The sequence below is a fragment of the Cavia porcellus genome, unplaced genomic scaffold, assembly GCF_034190915.1.
Source record: "Cavia porcellus strain 051 isolate PalLab524CR breed Dunkin Hartley unplaced genomic scaffold, mCavPor4.1 scaffold_28, whole genome shotgun sequence".
Lineage (NCBI taxonomy): Eukaryota > Metazoa > Chordata > Mammalia > Rodentia > Caviidae > Cavia > Cavia porcellus.
In genome coordinates this window covers 9,767,212-9,788,225 of record NW_026947511.1, presented here as the reverse complement: position 1 = coordinate 9,788,225, position 21,014 = coordinate 9,767,212, and the positions used below count along the sequence as shown (strand labels likewise).

At 42.0% G+C, this 21,014-nt stretch overlaps 1 protein-coding gene across 4 annotated transcripts in view; it reads left to right on the top strand.

Moving 5' to 3' along the window:
- Positions 1-1,034: 1,034 nt before the first annotated feature.
- Stambpl1 (STAM binding protein like 1) overlaps positions 1,035-21,014 on the top strand; it is a 42,461-nt gene continuing 22,481 nt past the window's right edge. For 2 of the 4 annotated variants that reach the window (XM_003473795.5, XM_063239489.1), the window contains exon 1: positions 1,035-1,175. The gene's annotated coding sequence lies outside the window, so the exon portion shown is untranslated. Of the gene's footprint in view, positions 1,176-1,351; positions 1,490-5,897; positions 5,987-21,014 lie in introns of those variants that run through there. The other 2 variants (XM_005005292.4, XM_005005291.4) reach the window with 2 other exon arrangements.

Here is a 21,014-nt window from a genome sequence, read left to right as displayed (position 1 = left end):
TGGCCGCTCCCTTTTGTAGTCACTTCTCACACTTGATGTAAGCCTCCCCACCATGCTCCAGAAAAGCACCTGAATTTCATCTAGTAGCAGCAGTGTTCTTAAAACATGCACAAATTAATAGGACTTTTTAAGCGATAAAAACAGCTTTTGATGTCAGATCAGACACTGGTTTGGTTTTTACTCTTAGGTGAGAGTTTAACTTTAAACTTCTACTATTTTCTAGGTGAGTAATCTAAGATAAGCAGATAAGCAAGATTACATATGCCCAAAGCCTGGCACAGTGCTGGGACCATAACAGTCCTGTGTGTCTGTAGTATTACAATCCACTGTGTGACAGTAACATAATCACATCCGGAAGATATAATATTTATGGTTCCCAAGTACAGGAAAGTGGGAAGAGAAGCAGCCGAAGTGTTCTACGATGGGTGTATCCAATTATGGATAAATCTCAAGATGGAATTTCTACATGAGATATAAGTGGGATTTTCACCCAAACTCAGGCTGAGGCCAGCTTTAGAGTCAAATCCAGCTGCCTCTGGCTTGTTTGCTCTGCGGTCCTCAGTCACCACGCCTGCACATCAGTGAAACCGACGGCGCAGAGGGACGCCGCGGTCCCAGGCTGAGCAGAAGGCACCTGGTCTTCGGATGAACGAGTCGCACCCAACCGTTTCGCTCTCGCCGCAGGCTGTCCGCAGGGACCCGCTGCCACCTGCGAGCTTTTTCCGCAGAACCGAGGCGGAGGGAGGAGACAGAGGCGGGGCGGCGCCCGGGCCGGGCCGGGCCTGGAGGCCGGGCTGCTCGCAGCCACAGTTTCTGCCCCGAGGAGCGCTGCCGCGGTTCTGAGTCCGCCGGCTGAGGGTGCTTCGCGGGGACGCGGCTGTGCCCCGGCCTGGGGAGGCGGGGACGAGGAGGAGGAGCAGTGAGAAGAGGGGCGGCGGGGACCCCGAGAGTGGAACCATCAAATCTCCTCGGCCGCCGCGGAGAGCCGGGAGGAGGCGCGGCCGGCCAGCGAGGGGGCGCCTCCCAGCGGGCTCGCTCCCACCCGCTGCAGCGCCCTCCAGCCGAGCGCGCGGCCCGGCCCGGAGCGGCCAGGCGGATGCCAGAGCCGGCCGCACGCGCGCGAGCAGCCGCCGCGGTCGCCGTCCCACGCGAGCTGCGGACCCCGCGGGCTGCTGGTGAGTGCGGCGCGCGCGTGCGCTGGGGCCCGCGGGTGTGCCCGTGCGTGCGCTGGGGCCCGCGGGTGTGCCCGTGCGTGCGCTGGTGCCCGCGGGTGTGCCCGTGCGTGCGCCTGGGCCCCGGGCTTGCGGGGCGCGGGGGACGCGCGCTGCTGACCGCTCGCTTCCTTTCCGCCGGCGCAGCGCCGGGCCTCCGCGCCCCTGCCCGGCGCCCCGGTTACTTTCACCTTGAGCGGGAGGCAGGAAGCCGCGGTTCCCGGCAGAGGGGCGGGGCGCCGGCGGCCACCGGGACGCGGGGCGCGCCTCCTGCCCAGGTTTGGATGCTGTCTGGAGCGCGTGTAGACATTTGCAGACCCTGGCTACAATGTAAAGGGGGGGGGGGCGAGGGTGCAAAATCTGGCCCTTGCTTTGTGTGGCGAGACTTTCTCGATGGGGTTACCTTCGTGTTGATCTGTGAGATCCTTAAAACATTTTCTCTCACCTGAAAAACAGGAGCCTTCACTGAATCCTCCCTCTCCCCGTGAAATGCAGGGTGGGATGTCACAAAGACATGATGTTTCCAGAACTCTCTAAACAACCTCAGCCTGTTGATGACCAAGAGGAAAATGACATTAGGAATAAATGATTCATGTAATCTGGACGATTGAAAAGATGCTTGGTGTTGCGCGGGGATAAGGCTGGTGGTTCGCTTTCTGAAATTAGGTAGCCAGTAAGACAGGCATCTTTCAAGTAAGGCCCAGGAGGCGCACGGCTTTCCAGACTTCTTGCTGATTGCTGAAAATAAAATGAAATTTTAGGTCTTCCGGCACTTCCAGAGATGCAGTGGACATCACTAGGGTGTCATTCATGTCTCGAGAGTCAGGGACCTGTCAAGGTTGGGACATAGGTTGGTTTCAGCAGATAGATCACACCCGAATGTCTGGTTTCCTGTTTCAGTTTTTGAGGCCTAATGAAGTTTTTGTTGATTTATTATTTATTTTTACAGTGCTTGTGACTGACCCTAAGGCCTCACTCAAGCGGGGTACCACGGAACTACAGCCCAGCACATGGGCAGCACCTTTTAACATAGAGATTAAACCAGTGTGTGTGTGTGTGTGTGTGTGTGTGTGTGTGTGTGTGTGTGTGTTTCTCTAATTCTTGCTTCTATTGGCAATTTTATGCTTTCCATATGGATGCTAAATGAACTTCAGAAATGTAGTCTACAATTGGATTATACTGGCCATTTTGTGGCTGTTCTATTAATATACGTGTGTATTTTTAACACAAATTAATGTCTTTGAAAAGTAGGCTTTGTATTACCCATTGGCTCCACTAGAGTCTGCAAAATCATGACATAGTATTGGAACCTACCTGGAAAATGAACTGGATGTGTGTTTTCTGTCCCAGCAGACACACAGGGAGTGGTTTGCGTCAGGAGATTCCACTCTTGAATACCTGATTCTCCTTGCCCTTAGGAGGCTTGGTGAGAGCACTGAAAGGACTGGACCCTCAGCAAAAAGTTTTATTCCTAGAGAGAGGGTGTCTCAAGGACTGGTTACTGGAAAGGACTGATAAAACTAGTTAAATAATTGTTAATAATAGTTACATCTTCTTACCCTCAGGCCATAGGATTTAACTCAGTTTAATCATATCCTTCTTCTAAGTACTCTTCCGAGGTCTACTTACAAGTAAAACCCAGGGAATGAGAGGTTGCCTGTTAAAGTCTGATAATTCTTGCTCCAAACTAAAGGAGGAAATAATGCAGATGTTACCTGGTTAGTACCAACAGCCAGGTTCCTGGCTGGTGCATTTGATCATTGGAGGAGTTTTCATTATTTTGGTGAATTTGTGATTCTTTCTAATGTTACAACTGTTTCTTGATCCTGTGAAAGATTTATAAGCAGCTTTCAAGGGAAACTATGATAAATGACTCATGATTATCCCTGAAAATATTAGACTTGTTTTCTACCCGTTGGGGCTTATGGATTGCAGCTGTCCAATAAATTATCAAATTAATAACAAATTGTAGAATGTCTTTATCTTCCAGACATAACTGCATTGACTTCTGGGATTGACTTTTTTCTTTTACTAATGATTTTATGGGACTCAACAAACATTTCACCAATTTGAAGCCCCGATGATACTTATTTAACTAAAAAGACCAACTTCCTCAAGTGAAGGAAGGATACCAACCTCAACCAAACCAAACCAAACCAAACCAAACCCACTGCATTAGTCCTGTGGAGTTGCTTATTCCAGCTATCAGAACATGTGAACTTTCCAACTGGGTGCGAGTATACATTCAGAAACTCTGTTGACATCAGAACATTCAACTATGGAATGATCTGGATGTAGCTACATCTGGATGTGGCTTTGTCAGAAATATTTGCATTTCTAAGCAAAGCAGAGGAACTTCTAGTACAATCCTGCCTCACCTCATGTCAGTGGAAGGCTGGTTGAACATTTGGAAAGTTGCTAAGTCTTCAAAGCATGTCTCATTTGATTCTCTTCAAATGCAAGTATGTTATTTTGGTTTATTGATGTGGTTAGCTTAAAGACATTAATTCAGGCTGGTGGTTACTGAGTAACTTGTGTTTACTGAAAGCAACTGTTACTAAAAGCACTAGAAATGCCTGTGTTTTGGTTTGCTTTAGTTAACTTTTCAAAGTACTCTTTTGGAAATGGGTATGTTATTTAATCTGAAATTTTCAGGTGTTTTGCTTTCTATTTTAGCTCTACATTTAGCAAACATTACAGATTCTATCTGTGATTTAGGATCTAATTTCAAGATGAAAGATTAGAAACCTACATAAAATTTACCTAGATATTAATGATGTATTTAATAATAGTGCAAATTTTTATCTTCTCTTCATATGTTTCTCTGATCAAGTTTATTTCATTTTGAATAGAAGTAAAATAAAACATTCACTTCATTGAGCTACGTCCAAAAATACATACTTGAAATAAAATTGCTCAGTGCTCCAAAGTAACACAAGAACTGCTATTCCCTTTATAATGAAATGTGGTCATTTATGTCTTGTATTTGTTTGCTAAATGGACACTTGAGCACCTGAATGAAAGTTAAGGCATTTTCCCTCCATAATTTATTAAAATTCTTGGAAGCCAGGGATAAAATTTTGATTTGACATAGTAGCTGTGTGGGTTCCTCGAAAGAGAATAAGTGATGAAATATTTTTTGTAATAACACTTTGCCACCTGAGTGAAGGTGGAGGTGTCTGATGGTAAGAGAATGATTTAAGATCCCAGGGATAATGAGATGGAGACAGGGCAATTTCAGTCAGGCAATAGGATTTTTTGTTGTACGTGAAAAAGCACACGTGTGTGATCACAAACATATTGTGCACTCTGCCTGTGGCACCGGCTATCACCATGTTCTTTTCCTGCAGAGCTCACAGGATTTTGTGAATATGTGGTAAACATTCTTAACACTTATCAATGTCAATTATTGAACATGTGCAGTATACAGAGACAGTTATAAAATTTAACATGTTACTTTACGGTTGTGAGAGTGGCTAAGAACACGAAATCTCTTTGCTACTTCTTATTTGTGTATGTCTTTGGATAGGTTACTAACTTTTCTGAGCCTCTGTTTCCTCTGGGATATTAGTTTGTTTCTCAAAAGGCTTGAAGAAAAATACTCATGTAAATAAATTTATAAAAAATGCTTATCCCAACACTCTAAGATACTGAGGCAGGAGCACAGAAGTTTCCAACCCAGCAAGCAACTTAATGAGACCTTGCAGTCAAAACAAAAAATTAAGACTGACGCTGTAATTCAGTGCAAAGGCCCTGAGTTTAATCCCCAGTACAGCAACATATGTTAAAAAGATGAAAATTTTAAAATAGTGCCTTGCAAAAAGTGAAGCAGATACCATTTTGTAGATTAAAAAATTAACATAGAAGAGGCCCAGTAAATTACTGACTCCTAGGCTGGTGTCTTGACAGAGTTGAGGGCTGCATGCAGACAGTCTGACTCCAACACCCGCTTTCCTGTTCCGTGTGAATCCCTGTCTCCTACACTGCAGGCTGAGGGTGCAGATTGGAGGCAAAGTGTAGGCTGCTGGATTCCAGGTATTGCCATGTCCAACACAGAATTAGCACCTGTATTATTGCACAATATTGGGGCTATTTTTCCTTGATAATTTATTTTGGTACTTTGTAAATAATAATTTCCATCCCTATTAAGAAGCATTTCAGTTCATGTTTTCATATACACTTCAAAAGTCTATGTCTTATTTTTTGTTTCTCCTTTCCGTACTGTTGACATGTGCAGCACACACATTGCTCCTTGCAGCCAATGGCTGTCTGCCACAGACAGGAAGTCTGTGCATGCTCAATGCAGAGTGTTTATTCTGGGGTGTGTAGAAGGATTCGGAGAAACTTCTACATCTCTCTCTATGGTCTGAGCCTCATATATCTCCTATTTATGAGCTGTGGTGAAGAAATGATGACATTTCCAAATGATTTTTTAATCCAGGTTATTCAGACAAAGTAAATTTTAGCTGCTCTGTGACTTGTTGGAGTAATTATGTCTAATTCTGAGTTAAAATTTTAAGGAGAGGTGGAAGCCTAATAAAATCTGCCAATTCCTCCCGCAGTTCTTCTTTCTTTTTTTCTGTTTGCTGTGCTGGGGACTGAATCTAGGGCCTCTCACCTACTAGGCAAGCACCCTGCCACTGAGCTACACATACAGGCTTAATTTTTTTTTTTTTCTTGACACAGAAAAGGTCTCAAAGTTGCTTGAAGTGGCCTTGAACTCTGGATCCTCCTGCCTCGGTCTCCGGAGTAGCTGACCTTACAGGTTTGCAGAGGTGTGCTACCATGCCTGACCTCCTGAGCTTCTCTAGAGTGAAGTCTGCCATCACTGACTTCAGTATTTTGATATTACTACATTAATCCTTGTAATTTTTGTTCTTATAATTTAAGATATTTATAAGTAATAGTTTTTCTTTTCTTTCTTCCCTCCCACCTTTTTGCTTCCCTTTCTCTCCTTTCTTCACTCTTATTCCCCCCTCCCCCCCTCCCCTTTTCCCACTCCCCTCTCTTTTCTCCTCCCCTCACCCCTTCCCTCCCTCCTCTCTCCCCTCCCCCACTCTTCCTTCCCGTGCTGCTGGGGGTCTGATTCAGGGCCTCATACATGCTAAGCACGTGTTCTGCCACTGAGCTCTTTCTCCAGCCACAGTGTTTTGTTTTTCAAGTAGTTGAAAGTTCTTGGTATTGTGAAAAGTTTATAGATAAAACATGAGTTGAGTTTAGTTAAAACAATTTTTTAATTTCATCTTTAAAATATACTCTGCATCTTTTGATCTATCCTTTTGTATAAATTACACATTTTATCGTTTAACTGAACAGTTCTATTTCTTTTTTAAAAAATCCTTTTTAAAAAATTTTATGAGTTTAAAATTGATTAAGGGTGATGGGACGTTAGGTTTGGTGAATTTAGTGTTCTATTTTTTAAATCTTTGCAGTACTGATCTTTCAATAGCATCCCAGTGACTGACCCAAAGATTCAGCAGAGTCTCATACAAGAGATAACTCTTGAGGGGCCCATCACAAAGTATGCATTTTGTTGATTTGCCTTGATGATTCAATTTGATGGGCTTAATTTGGAAACAGGAGGCCAAGAGGACTCATTTTAACCCTTTTCGCCTCCTTCTTTGTGAGTACTGCCTTCCTGTTTCACATTTGCTTGTGTTCAGAAAAACACACAGTTCCTCTTTAGAATTCTGCATTTCAGACTGCAGTGATGAGAGCAATCAACTGTACATATTTAACTGAAAGCAGAAGGAAAATTCCAATCAGTAATGACCCTGTTAATGTACAAAAAAATGTAATTCCCAGTCTGTTAAATGACTGATATGCTGTGTTCATGGTGTCACAACATCAAGGGATGCATTCACAAACCAAATGTTAGAACTTGAGTCTGGATGCCCCCCAAAGCCTCATGCCGTCAGGGAGTCAGGCTTCTAGGGTTTGTGAATGACTCATGGTCCAACGCTAGGGTTATGAGTGTGAGTCCTACACTCATAAGCGGCTGTGGCCGACATGCAGTATAAGGGGCAGGGTCTTCTCACCGTGCTCCTCTTTCTTTGATCTTACTGCTTTTGCTGTCTTCTGCCACCATGAACTGTTGTTCCCTGCCATGTGCCACTTTGCCTTGGAGCCAGCTGATCATGGACTGAAACCTCCTCAAACTGTGAGCTAAATAAACTGTTCCTTCCTTAACTTTTGGTGCTGGATATTTTTTTCTCAGCAACTAGAGAGAAGTAACCAAGATACAAAGGAAAAAGGAGAATTTTATTGGAACTATGGGAAAGAATAGTGGTTCCTTTGTTTCTAGGAGGGGTCCTAAGTAGGTGTCCTTTTAGTGACACCTACTTGTGAGGGGTAATTTGTACAGGAAGTTAACAATGTGGGTGCAATGTGGATCAAACTACAGTCAACCTATAGGATTACAGGAACGGCTTCTTAGCTAATACTGGTCCAATAGGGAAGCAAGTCACATGACAAGGGTACATAGAACAAAAGCACTTTTGGGAAGGGATGGGTCCAGATGCTCTGATCACCTGTCTGGACTTTCTGGATCAAGAGGTGCTAATTATAGGGACATTTCAAATTGCTGTTTATCCCTCAAGACGGGGGGCCAGCCCGGCCACTGCATCTCCCTCTTGCACTTCCCACCACAATCTTGATGTCTTTTTCTTTATGCTGACCTCTTTGAGGGCCCGGTCTTTCTCTGACTACATATTGATTTCTGCCTGACTTAGCTGTCTATAGCGCTGTGATTTTATATGCCCTATTCCATCATCTTCCCATCATTAGAACCACATCTTTTAACTCTAGAAATGTGCTTTTCAACAACTGAGAAGAAACTCCACACATTTAGGCCTGCAGGTCCACTCTTCGGTCTCTTGGTGGTTTGTAGTTTGCCCGTAGTTCTTTTTCCAATATGTTTTGTCCTTGAAAATTTGGCTTATAAATTGTCACAGGAGATAAGTTATCTTTTACAGTAGGAACAAATAAACATGGTAGATAGAATGAGATTAGAAGGGAGGATAAGAACTTCATCTGTTAATGTTTCTGTTTAAAGGAACAAGGACATGGCTTGCTGAATCTATATATAGCACTTACCTTATATATATAAAACTGAAATCATTTGGAATCATAAGTGGGCGTGGAGCTTAATTTTCTAATTAATGAAAAATCTAAGTGATCAAGATGTGGATCTTGAGAGAAATATAACTATTATAGCATATACAGTCATTTTCTTTTTAACAAGTGAAATATTTTTGAAAACCTTAGAACAGTAACTCAGGCAGTGATTCTCAGGTTATCCTAAAAAATAAAGTCAAATGTGCTCTCTCTCAGCACCAAGGAGGGGTGGATGGAATGAGCGGACTTCTATTTAAGAGTTTTCTAGACGATTCTAATATGGCTACTCAGTAAGCTATACCTTGAGTAAATCTAATTAGAGATTAAATCTAACTTTATGTTCAAATTCTTCCTTTTATTTTTATGTTTTAAGCAATTATTCTTCCTGATTTCCATAGACATTTTCACATAATAACATTATAATACAAATTCCAGTGCTGCATTGAAGTTCTCATAATGGAAGATATCCTACTTCTCATATTCTTAATGATACCTCTTCTTTGAAGGGCAGAATCAGAAAAAATACAGGTTAACAGCAAGTTTTAGAGATCTTGTCACCTGTCCTCCCAAATGGCAAATGTTTGGATGTGGCCGTTCACTCAAAACTTCAAGGGTTTGAAAAGTATAATGTTATAAAGGGATATGTATTTATAACAAACTGTATGAAAATGAATGAATTAAAAATGAAGGCCCCTCATGACCCCACCCTTGGAAAGACAATTGGAAAAAAGTCAGTATGCTATTCCAGACCTTTTTCTCTAAATGCCAGCATAAATTAGATACATATACATTGATACTACAAGAATGGAGTCCTATGTTATTTGGCAACTTCTTTTTAACTTGGACAGTTTTCTGTTCAGTGCATAAATGTATAAGCCTGTTTTAATGTCTTCATTCAACACAGAGATTCTTTACTTAAAATTATCTTTCCCCCTCCACCCAGGGTTTTTTTGTTCTTTTGCTTTTGGTTTTGTTTTTGCTTTTTTGAGACAGAATCTTTCTATGTAGTTCAAGCTGGCCTTGACTCACTATGGAACCCTTGAACTCCTGGTGACTCTCTTGCCTCAGTTCCCCGAGTGCTGGGATTACAGATGTGTCCCAACACACTCAATAAGAAATGATTCCCTTTGGTTATTTCTTTTTATTTCTAAAATTTTGCTATTTTTAAACCCTGCTGATGTGTGTGTTTGTGTGGGTATGGCCATGACAATCTAGGAAAAATTTGGAATTGGAACTTATCAATAGGAATGCATATTATGGGGGAAAAAAACTTGGCAAATTTCCTCCCAGTCTTCATCAGTATCGCCTATGATTAGCCATTTACATTTTTATCAGTCAAGCAAATGAAATTACCATGCAGAAGGTCATAGTTTATTATTATTATTTATTTGGTTGGTTTTGGTGCTAGGGACTGGACCCAGGGTCTTGGCCGTAGTCTTGTCACTGAGCTAGTACTTGTTTGAAATTCAGCTTTATAATTATTAGTGAACTTGAACATTTCCACACAGATTACTTAGCTGCTTATGTTTCTTAAGGTTTGTTCATGTCACTTACTCATTTTCATTCTACTTTTTGCCTCGTTCTTACTGTTTTGCAAATGTTTTCAATAGCTTAGGCGTAACAGGCATACTTGTCACAAGCAATGCAAACATTTTTCCCCTTTGTTGTCCTTTTACTTACTGATTTTCAAAAGGCACTACTTGAAATTTTTTTATCATTTCCTTTTAAAATAATTTCAGATTCCTAAAAAATCATGGAACTAGTATGCAGAACTTCTATACATCCTTTACATGGCTTCTCCAGATATTAACTTTGTATTACCACAGTAACTGTCAGAGTGAGGAAATTAACATGATACAAACCATTGTCTGAGCTAGAGCTCTGATTTGATTTCACCAAAGTCTTCTGGTTGAGGATCCAAGCCAGAATCACACATGTCTTCTTAATCTTTTAAGTCTAGGATGATCCTTTAGTCTTTTCTTTCATGATTTTGGCACCAAGAAGGCCTGGTTGTTTTGTTTTTTAAAAAAAATGCCTTGATTTGGACTTAGGTGTTACTTCTAGGGTGTAACCATGTGTGGTGATAGAAAAAAAAATCTTTCCTGAAGAAGAATTGTTTAAGTCACCACCAGATAATGGGTGGGAGACAGAAGTGTGACCTGAGTTGGGGGTCCATCTCCGTTGATTTTGCTTGGTGCAGCTTCTCCGTGTGCGGGAATGATGCCTGTGTGGAGTCAGGGTGCGAAGGAAGGCTGGTGAGGAGTCCTGCTGTCCACCCCAGTGTGGTAGGACTCTAGGACACACAGGTGTCTCCCGTGAGCTCTGGGGTTTCAGTTACCTGCAATCAACAAGAAGAAGCATGAGTATAATACCATAAAAAGGGAGAGAGAGACCACTTTCACATAACTTTTATCATGTTATGTTGTTATAATTATTTTATTATTAATTAGTGTTAATTTCTTATTCTTCCCAGCTTATAAATCAACCTTCATCATAGGTATGTTTTTCAAATAAAAATGGTATATATAGAGAGTTTGGTAAATGAAACCTACCTTTCATGGGTAAGGAGGAACTACTCTGTGATATTATCAGCAATGGAAAGTCCGTAAGGGATTTTAAGACAAGAAATGGCAGTATTTAAGTCAAGTTTTAAAGGTCATGATGCATGTTGTAGGCACAGTTAATCAAAAGGAAGCAAAATAGAAGACCAGTTAGAAGGTTCTTCTGAAATGCAGAGAAAAGGGAGTCAGGTTAGGGCACCTCCTGCAAAGATGAGCAGGGGATGCACATTTGAGAGATATTTTGGGCAGTGAATTAGAACCAACAGATGTGGGTGGAAGATGGGTTGCAGTGCCGAGAGAGAGGCAGATGCAGGATCAGCCATGTTTTGCGTAACTGATTGGATGTTGGTACCATTCACCTTTTGATGGAGTCCGAAGCATTGGCATCTCCAGCTCCTTTAGACACTGACATTTACAGTATCTTTGCTTAATTATACTTGTGGTCACATGACATCAGTTTAGCCTTCAAGTTCTATGATTTTTCTTCAGAATATCCCTCGTTAGCTGTTTACCCAGTTCTTTCCCTGATCTTCAGTTCAGACCCGCCTCCCTCATTCCGCTGGCTGTCTCTTGCTCTCCTCTCCACAGCGTCACCCCTTGTGGTGGATTGAAGACTGGTGGTCAACCGGTAACACCGCACTGAACCGAATCAGTATGGTGCTGGGTGTGGAGAGAGCTGTGTGGTGCTGGTTCTCTTGTTGCCCTTGGTTCTCCTAGAGGAACTTGTCAAGCTTTTTTCCTGGTAAGAACTTGGCTGTTCTCACCGGCAGAGGAGCTTAGGACCTTGTTGTTCCTGAGAATGGCTGTGGTTCACTTTGGGGAGCTCTGGTCCTTACTTTGAGCATCACTTCCTGGCTCCAATGGGGAAGATGGTGTGCTGTTCAATCTCCAAAAACTTATCTTACTGGCTTCCTGATATGAATTTACTGTTATCATCAGAAGAGCTTGTTATTGCTGAGGATGGCCATGGTACTTTTTGCGGGGAGCTCTGGTTCTTACCTTGATTTGCTTCCTCGTTTCAGTGCACATCCCTCAACCTACCGGCACAGATCCTTCATCCCTCTAAACCAGACGTCCTAGCTTCCACTGTTGAAGTTTGGACCTTCCTAGCGCAGATCCATGAAGCAGACTTGCATGAGACATTGTTGTGGGCTCTAGGTAGGCCTCCAGTTGGACTTGTGGGTATTGTCATGGACTCTAGGTTTTTAGCTAGACTCATGCAGGACATTGCCATGGGATCTAGGCCCTCAGCTTGATTCTTTGGGTCTTTAGTATGTGGACAGATTTCCTGTACTTTTTTGTGTTTGACTCTTTAGGTTACTATTATAAAATAATTCCATAAATTATGTGTTCCTGTGTTAAATTATTTTCCTTGTAAACCTTGACTACCACACCCCTCATTCCTAGGCTATTACCATTTGCAAATACAAACTGAGTGCCCATTTTGAGCAAATATCACATTATGAGCCAGAGTTGAGAATTAAATAAGAACTTAAATATACTTGAGGAGACCAGTTTGAGGCTGTCATGGTTTATGTTTGTGTCCCCCAGGCCTCATGAGTTTGCATTGTTCACTTGTGATGGTTCATTGTACAGTGCTTGGATTGATGGTGTCAGTGCTCCACCCACATAGGGGTGGAGCCAGGATGTGATGTAATGGCAGGAAGAAGGTGTGTTTTGCTCTTTGCTGGTTCGAGTTTGCTGTTTGCAGCTGCCATGAACAGCGGTCCAGCCATGCCTGCCTGTCTTGGAGCCAACTGAGTGTGGACTGAAACCTCCAAAACGTGTAAGAAATAAACCTTTCCTTTCCCAACTTTGGGCTTCAGGTATTTTGTCTCAGCGACGAGTAAAAAGTAACTAAGACAGAGGCCATCTTACCTAGTGGTAAAAAGAAACCATGTTTGTCTCATTGTTAACATAAAAATAAAATTTCACATTTATCGAAGCTATTTATCTAAAAATGTCTAGGTGTGTCAGAAGAAAAGAGGGTAAGCATATTTAATGTGTTTGCTGTTGATATCATAGTGTTTAATGAATGTTACGGAACCTAGCTACCATAAAAAAATACCTGGCCTGAGTGTGTAGCTCAGTGCTAGAGTGCTTGCTTATCATGGGCAAAGTCCTAGGTTTGACCCCAGGCTTCAGAGTGTGCGTGTATATGTGGGGATAAATCCATTTGATATTTTTAAAACATTATGTAAAAATAAAATAATAAATTCTAACTAATCTAATGAATGTGCCCAAAATGATAAAAATAGACAAACCATCATTTTCAAGCATCACAGTGATAATCATTTCAGGAAAAAATCATCTTTAGTTGCTAAAATTATTGGGGAATATTTGCATAGTCTCAAAATAACTACAAAATGCTTTTTAATGACACTGAGAAAAATAATATCTTTACCAGAGAAAAAATGACACACGTGACAATAAATGGTAATGTTAACATCACTGGAAATCAGACAGATCCATGATTTAGGGTCCTTGTTGGGTCAAGGAGGCCACGCTGATATTTTTGATGTGCTTTTGCTAGAAAATATCTAGTTCTTGCTGTTTTCTGCAGTTACCTGTCTTGTTACTATGCTACCGTGTGGGCGATTGTTTAATATTTTTACCTCACTGCTCTAGCCTTTGCCTCTGACAGAGTGTAAGGGCTACACAGTCAGGTATGTCTGTCTCTTTGCTCTCTGTTGTATCATTGGCTTCTAGGGAAAGTAGGGCTCAGTAATAATGTTGAATGAATGTATGTGTAAATGCATATATTTGGAGCTAGCAGTTTTATGGGAAAGAGGTGTATATTCTTGGGACATAGTGAATGAGAAATCCCATGCAGGTGTCCAGATGGAAGTGAGGACATTTGATACCACACTGCCAAAACTCAAATCAAACTGACACCAAAACAACAAAAAAAAGTGTCCTATAGGATGTGGCTATGTCAAGAGGAAAGATGGATAATTAGCATTTGAGATGCAAATTGAGGGGTGAGGGAGAGAAAAAGAAATCCCTCTAGTTCATAGCAGCAGAATCAGAGGCACTTGTAGAGAAAATTCAGTGATAGAGGGTTAGGCATTTAGAAGGTTATTGGTAACTATCAAAGTACTTTTATTTGATGTAATATCTCAAGTGTTAATGTGCATAAAGATATCCTAGGTTGCTTTGTAAAACAGAGGCCTAAAGCACATCCTTTTCAGAATTTCTGACTCAGAGGGATCTAAAACTCTATTGATGCCAGCAACTCACTCCTTTCTCTGAGTTATTAGGGCGCAGGTGGTCCCGCAACTGTGCTCAGGAAACATCACGTCACACTTAGGAACCCACTGGCTGCTGGACAAATAGGGAGAGAGTGAGAAGCAAATGGGAACAGCGGAGGGTCACTTTCCAGTGACTGCTGGTGAAAGGCCTCTTGAAGGGTTTTACAGTGGGTTTCCAGGGAATGCTGTAGAAATACATGGCTGTTTTTGGCTTTGGTCCGCTGTATTGAAGGCACTGCCTCGAGAAAGGCGGGAATGAACTAAGCACTGGCACCTGCTGAATGGGAAGATTCTGTGGTGGGAGAACTTTGGAGAAGCCACGGAGAAGGATTTTAGGATGGCTGTCGTCTGTGTGGGAGCAGTGGTGTGGGACTAAATTCATTTGTTGAAGAACAGTTATGCCCATGGACATGCCCCATCTCTGAGATTTAGGCAACTGGCATGTAAGGAAATGTTGTCATTTAAAAATTTTATTTATGACCCATTATATGTTTTATTGAAATAAGTTATCTTTCAAATAGTATTTTCTTAAAAATAAATTGGAATAAAATGGGGAAGTATAATAAAATGTACATTAAAGTTTAGTGACATATTAGAATGCATAGTTTCCCAGAACTTCGTGTCTGCTTGTCTTTCTTCTCCTCCCTCCCTCCCTCCCTTTCTTCCCCTCTCTTTCTCTCCTTCTCTCCTTCCCTCCCTCTCTCCCTTCCTTCATGCTGTGGATTGAACCCAGAGCTCTCACACTGAGCTACATCTCAGCTCTTGCATTATTTTTTATTCTGAGAGGGCCTCACTGAGCTGCCCAGGCTGAGCTTCAACTCTTGATCCTCCTGCCTCAGCCTCCCAAAATGCTCAGATTACAGGCACACACCACCAAGCCCACCTGAATGTTTAGTGCTTCAACAGCAGTAGAACAAAATCAGTGTTCCAATATGGACTGATGATATAAAATATCTATGTGCACATAGGAGTTTCTCCTTGACACCTCAACTTCCTTTACTAAATGGCTTGTAATGCACATTATTCACACTTTAAAAAAACCAGAATCCTAAATTAGTACATTTGTAAGCATATGAAAATGCCATTTGACATCATAAAATTCAGAACTTCTAGCCAGCAAATACTCTAAACTGAGCGTGTCCTGGTAGACTAGTCATGCATTTGAACCTCCTAACTGTATATGCTGCAGTCACTCCACAGACACCGAATCGTATGCCTACAGATAAAGTGAACGGAATGCCCGTTTATCTCTTTGGCAAGGAGAAGGTTACGAATCGTGTGTCATTCTGAACTTCAGTCTCCATTTTTACAGTAAATGCCATCATTTTGTACCAGGTCCTGTGACTGAACCTCCCCTGAGATCCACTTATACGTTTAGATATGAGCTGTCGCTACCACCACATGGCTAGTGTTGAGTACCGCTCCACCATTTAACTCGTTTCCCACATCTTCTAGGTTTGAGTTTTCATGTTTATAAAGTCTAGATTATGGTAATGATGTTTTCATCACCGTTTTTGTATTTTGAGACAGGTTCTTGACAGGGTCTAACCTCAAACTCAGGATCCTCCTGCCTCAGCCTCCCCAGTAGTTGTGATTACAGGCAGGGATGCACCACTGTGCCAGCCTCTGCTTTTTATTGGAAAAGATTGTTGTTAGAGCCCTGTGAGGTCACATATAGAATGCATTATTTCAGTTAACTGAGGAAGGAAAGCTGTCTATTAATGGTCCATGTCACTGTGATATCTGTTTTGCTCTTCATTTCATCTAGCTGATCAAAAGGCTTTATTCTCTTCACTGACTGAATCTCACAAAATTTTAGTATTAGTATTATCGTTTCTTTTTTTTGGGGGGGGGTACTATTTTAACTATTCAGAGCCAGGTCTTTTCTTTTATCATAGGATTGCCATAGTGAAGATTTCCTTATATTGCCAGACAGATCAATTGGGCAGTATGTTACAGAAGCCTACCATGACCTTAAATAATCACATTTATTGTCTTAATAACAATTCAGAGGAGAAAGGTTGCCGGGTAAGATCATCAGCTCAACAGTGGGGGGAAGGAGCCAGGTTCCTCCTGTGCTGGGTTCTGCAATCCACACATAGCTGCTCTTTGGAATTGACCCTGCTGGGGTGCGAGAGGGCTGCTGTGTTCCAAGACTTATAGGAAAATGCTTTTCTAGCTGGTGAAAAGACACATGTCCCTGTGTAAGATTTCTTACACAATTCTCTCAGTGGATTTCCCCTCTGGTTCTACTGTCTAAGACTTGGTCACTTGCCCACCAGCCAAAGGAGCCTAGGAAAGTGAGTATCTCTAATGGTCCTGGCTGCTAGGATGAAGTGGGGGTGTTTGTAGGGGGTGTAGTCAATGACTATTAAACTACTAAGTACTTAGGGCACCCAATCACTTTGTCCTAGTAATAGGAAAAAAAATTTTATTGAACTATGCAAAAATACTTATTTTGTAGCCAAAAATGTGTGTGGATTGCCCCTATGATAGCCTAGAACAAGCTTAAAGTTTATTAAATACACTTTTCCGAAGCAACCACATCTTTATGAGTTAATCACATCGAAAGCACTCTTGATGCCCAACACCTGCCCTGGAATATACCTGGCATGTAACAGATACTCTTATGCAGTACTTAAAATTATATAAAATATGTAATAAGAATTATTTCTAACATGCTAATAAGTTTCTCTAGTGAGGTTGGTCCCTGCTGTGCCCTGGAACATTTAGCTCACAGTATCTTGTATTTCCCTAGAGACTTCCTTTTTGGTATTTGGAGTCACTTAAAGATAAACTTACTGAGTCTGATAGTCTTAATTTTTTTATTTTGTTTTAATTTTAAATTGATAAATTATAGCCTTAAAAATTATATTTTTGTCTTACCATTGTTTTAGCACAGATAAAGTATCTCCTGGGTTATAGCACATTTCTGATTTACAGATAACACAGATATGTCTAAGAAAATAAAAGTGATTTTTTGATTTTGTGTCTGAATTTTTAGAATCTTTCAAAATAGACAAAAAGGTGAAACCAAAGTGTTTCTTTTCCTAAAGCAGGCCCCAGTCTGCAACCCGCAACCCACAGCCTAGATTACAATAATTTTCTTTAGGTATTTTCAACTGAATAACTGCACTGTGTACTTTCTGGAAAACCTGGCTGTGACCCAGTGGGGAAGAGAAAAACTATGTTTGACTGATTAGTAATGAGACTCCAGAGGTGGCATGGGGTGTTCTGGGTTCTGTCAGCTGCTGGCGAGCCACACCTTGTATCCAGAGCAGTGTGGAACTCAGGGAGGACAGGACACGTCCTGGTGATGGTGTCATCAGCACTTTGTGGAGTGCCCAGTCTCGGGAGAGACTGCTCACTGTTTGGTGGTCTTTGTGTTCTGGAAAATGTTGCTTTATGTGTGAAAGTGGGTCAGGATTTGAGCTTAGCTGCAAACAAACAAAGTTTAAAAAAATAACGAAATGATACTAGTCACACAATTGGACTGAACTAAGGGGAGAGCCAAGTGGTTGGAGCATTTGCCTAGCATGTGAGAGGCCCCAGGTGAGATCCCTAGCCCTGCAGAGAGAGACAGAGAGAGAGACAGAGAGAGAGAGAGAGAGAGAGAGAGAGAGAGAGAGAGACAGACGGACAGACAGACAAGAAAATACACAGAACATTTCAAATGGGGAGAGAGGGAGAGAGGAAGAAAGAAAAAATAAAGCTAAAAATAAGCACTGTGCTTGTTCAAATAATTTTATCTGCTTGTTCTTGGCATCCTGTGTGTGTGTGTGTGTGTGTGTGTGTGTGTGTGTGTGTATTAGCACTTTAATTCAGCTACATTGACTTCATTGAGCTACATTCCCAGATCTTTTTTTTAACTTATTGTTATGAGTCAAGGTCTTGCTAAATTATCCAGGCTGGATTTAAACTTGAAATCTTTCTGCTTCAACCTCCCAAATACTGGAATTATAGGCATGCACCACCACCCCTGGCTTGCTGTTTGTTTTAAAAGCAGAATCATACAGCTTCACCATAGTGTCTTGAGGGAGCTGAGTTAGACACTGATTTGGGAAGGCTGCCCTTGATGGGTAGAGAGTAACCCCCACCTCTCGGGGCCTTTGTCAGCTCACTGGGCTCTGGAAGCTACTTGTCAGCTGGGCTCCCTGTGCTCATGGTAAACATACATGCTTCCAACACAGAGGTGCCCAAGCTCTGTGTTTCAGGATTAACAGGGAGAAGACCTCTGTGAAATGTCACTTTATACAGGAAAAATAGTTGCATCTTTGGGGAAAAAACAGCTGGGGATAAAAACAAGAAAGCAGGAATTGTAAAAAAGATCTTCTCAAAGGTATCTGACAGGTTAAAATGCCACATGTCTGTAGGTTAGATGTTATCAAGCCTCAAAGATGTGGGTTTTGCTGGGGTGGAAGTTAGGGGGCAGGCTGAAATGAAATCTCACGGTCCTGGTGAACGATTTCCTGTCACTTGCAAGCTTCATGTGATGTGATGAGGACTGTAAAGATCCCCAACTAATAAACCGCAGAGCCGAGCTCCTAGCCAGGCTGGTCCACGGAGAGGCTGTGTTTGCTCAGTGTGCTTTGGGGTACCTGGGTCCTCCTCTTGGGTAAAATGTTATATTTTATTTCTGGATCATTCTGGGTTTTCCCCATCTTTGCCTTTCTGCTTCAGTGCATTTCTGCTTCTCCAAACGGCAGTGTTTATTTTATCTTTGGCACTTGCGATCATCTTCTTCTTGTCTTCCCCTTGGTGGTCACTGAAGTGTGGGGAATTGGAGAAAGCAGCCCTGCGGGCTCCTGAGGACTTTCCTGGGTGAATGTACATGATTGCTTCCTTCCCCGAGGAACCACTTGCTTACTGTCATAGCACTTAAATTGTGCATCTTTCTTCCTACCGGAAAAGAAGAACATCAATGAAATGGCTTTGATTTCCTGATCAGAGGCTCAGCATCCTGTTTGGTTAGTCTACTGCTGGAACAAGAAAGGTGCAGGGCCTGGGCCCTAGGCCAGTGGTGCTAGAGTCTCTTACATAAATACAAGGCTGGAAACATTTTTTAAATTGTGAAATCATTCAAGTTGCAAATGTTGATAAAGCTTAAAGTTTATTCTGATGACCAAACTGAACCTATCTGACAACCAGACATAGCCTTTGGGGCTGTAGTTTCCAATATCTATAGTTGGAGGGCCTGTGTGGTACTGATTTTAAAGAAATCTGAACCTTCTAGATGGAGAAGTGGGATTTTATAGGCTGGACAGTAGATGAGCAGGGGAGGAAGGAGGGAAGGCTTACACAGGGCTTTCCTTTGCCTGGAGAAAGGTGGGGAGGTGGGCGCACACTGCTGAGGCTGGGGCCAGGCGAGGTGTGGGCTGCATGTAACCAGGGGCTGCCTTTGGCAGGATTGGGCCTCATTGGGCAGGATTGAGACAACTCAAAGCATTTGGCAGGGAGAAATCCATGTCCCTTCCTTTGCAAGGCAGGTCCAGACATTGACAGCGTCACTTCTGTTCACACCTCATCAGCACAACCCTGATGACAAGGCTGCTCATTTAAAGGCTGGAGTAGCTTTTAAAAGAAATGTGTCTGCCCTTTATAAGGCCAAAGTCAACTAGTGACCAGCATTTCCTTGTTCCCTTTTCTGCCCCTCCATTCCCGCAAAGGACTTTGTCTTTTTAACTTTTTTTCCCTGGTGCATTTCTTCTCACTGAAAAGCAGTAATTTCCCAGTTGGTATCTCTGTACTCAGTGCCTGAATTTTCAAACTCATTATGTGGCTCTCTCTCCCAGTGCTGGTTTCTTGCTTGGAATTTTTGTATCCTTTGGGCTTAGAGTTTTTACTCTAGGAATGGCCAGAGACAATGCGAAGAGACAAAACTCGGAAGGTGGGGTGAGTTCCTTGAAAGGGTGCTCAGCCATAGATTTGGGCCAGCAAATAGCTGAGAGGGTTTGATTGATCTAATTCTGAGAATGTTGGAGGGCAGACTATTGTAACTAAGGAGGATATAGCTCCTTCTGTCTCATAGGTGAAAAACTCAATGAGGAGGTATAAGTCCAAAGTCACCTGATTACACTGAGGTGTAAAGATCACAATAACTCTAGAAAGCAGAAAGTGGTGATGCAGAATGTGACCTACCTTAGCACAGAAAGGAGGGGCCAACTTGTATTGAGTAACTTTTGAACTCTGTTACTTTTTTTAGCCACAGTTTCTTCATATGAAAAATAAAAATTCTAATGGTAGCTAACATTTATAAAATATTGACTATGCCAGGAACTATTCTAGGAACTTTATATGCTAACATATAATTCATGATGTGCATACTTTACTTCTCCATTTTTCAGATGTACAGAAAAGATATATAGCTTAATCGTGATCATACACTTAGCAATTTAGTTTTCTATTAGATCTTTATACATTTCCATGAACTCAATGATTTAGGACAACCCATGCTGTTGTTTCAATCATGGTAGGTCAATCATCTTGGGCACATCTTACTTACCTTGTTTCTCAAAGCATTTAGGGAGGTGTTGACCAAGGATAGGGGACCGCCTGAGGTTTGGGATTCTTTTCAAAGTTCAAGTGGTTACTGGCAGAATTAATTTTTGTAGCTACCAAACACATGGCATTTGGGTCTCCAATGCCTGCAGACGATCATCTCCTTTCTTCGAAAGTCTCACCTCCTTAGGTCAGGATCACTCAGGACAATCCCCCTTTTGATCAATTTCACATCCACTGACTAAGGACCTTAATATGTCTTCAATATCACTTTACCTTTGGAACATAGCATAAAATAATCACAGCAGTAACAGCCTGTCACCTTTTCTGTGTTCAGTCAGAAGCCAGTTACAGGTCTTGTCTGCAGGGAATTAAAG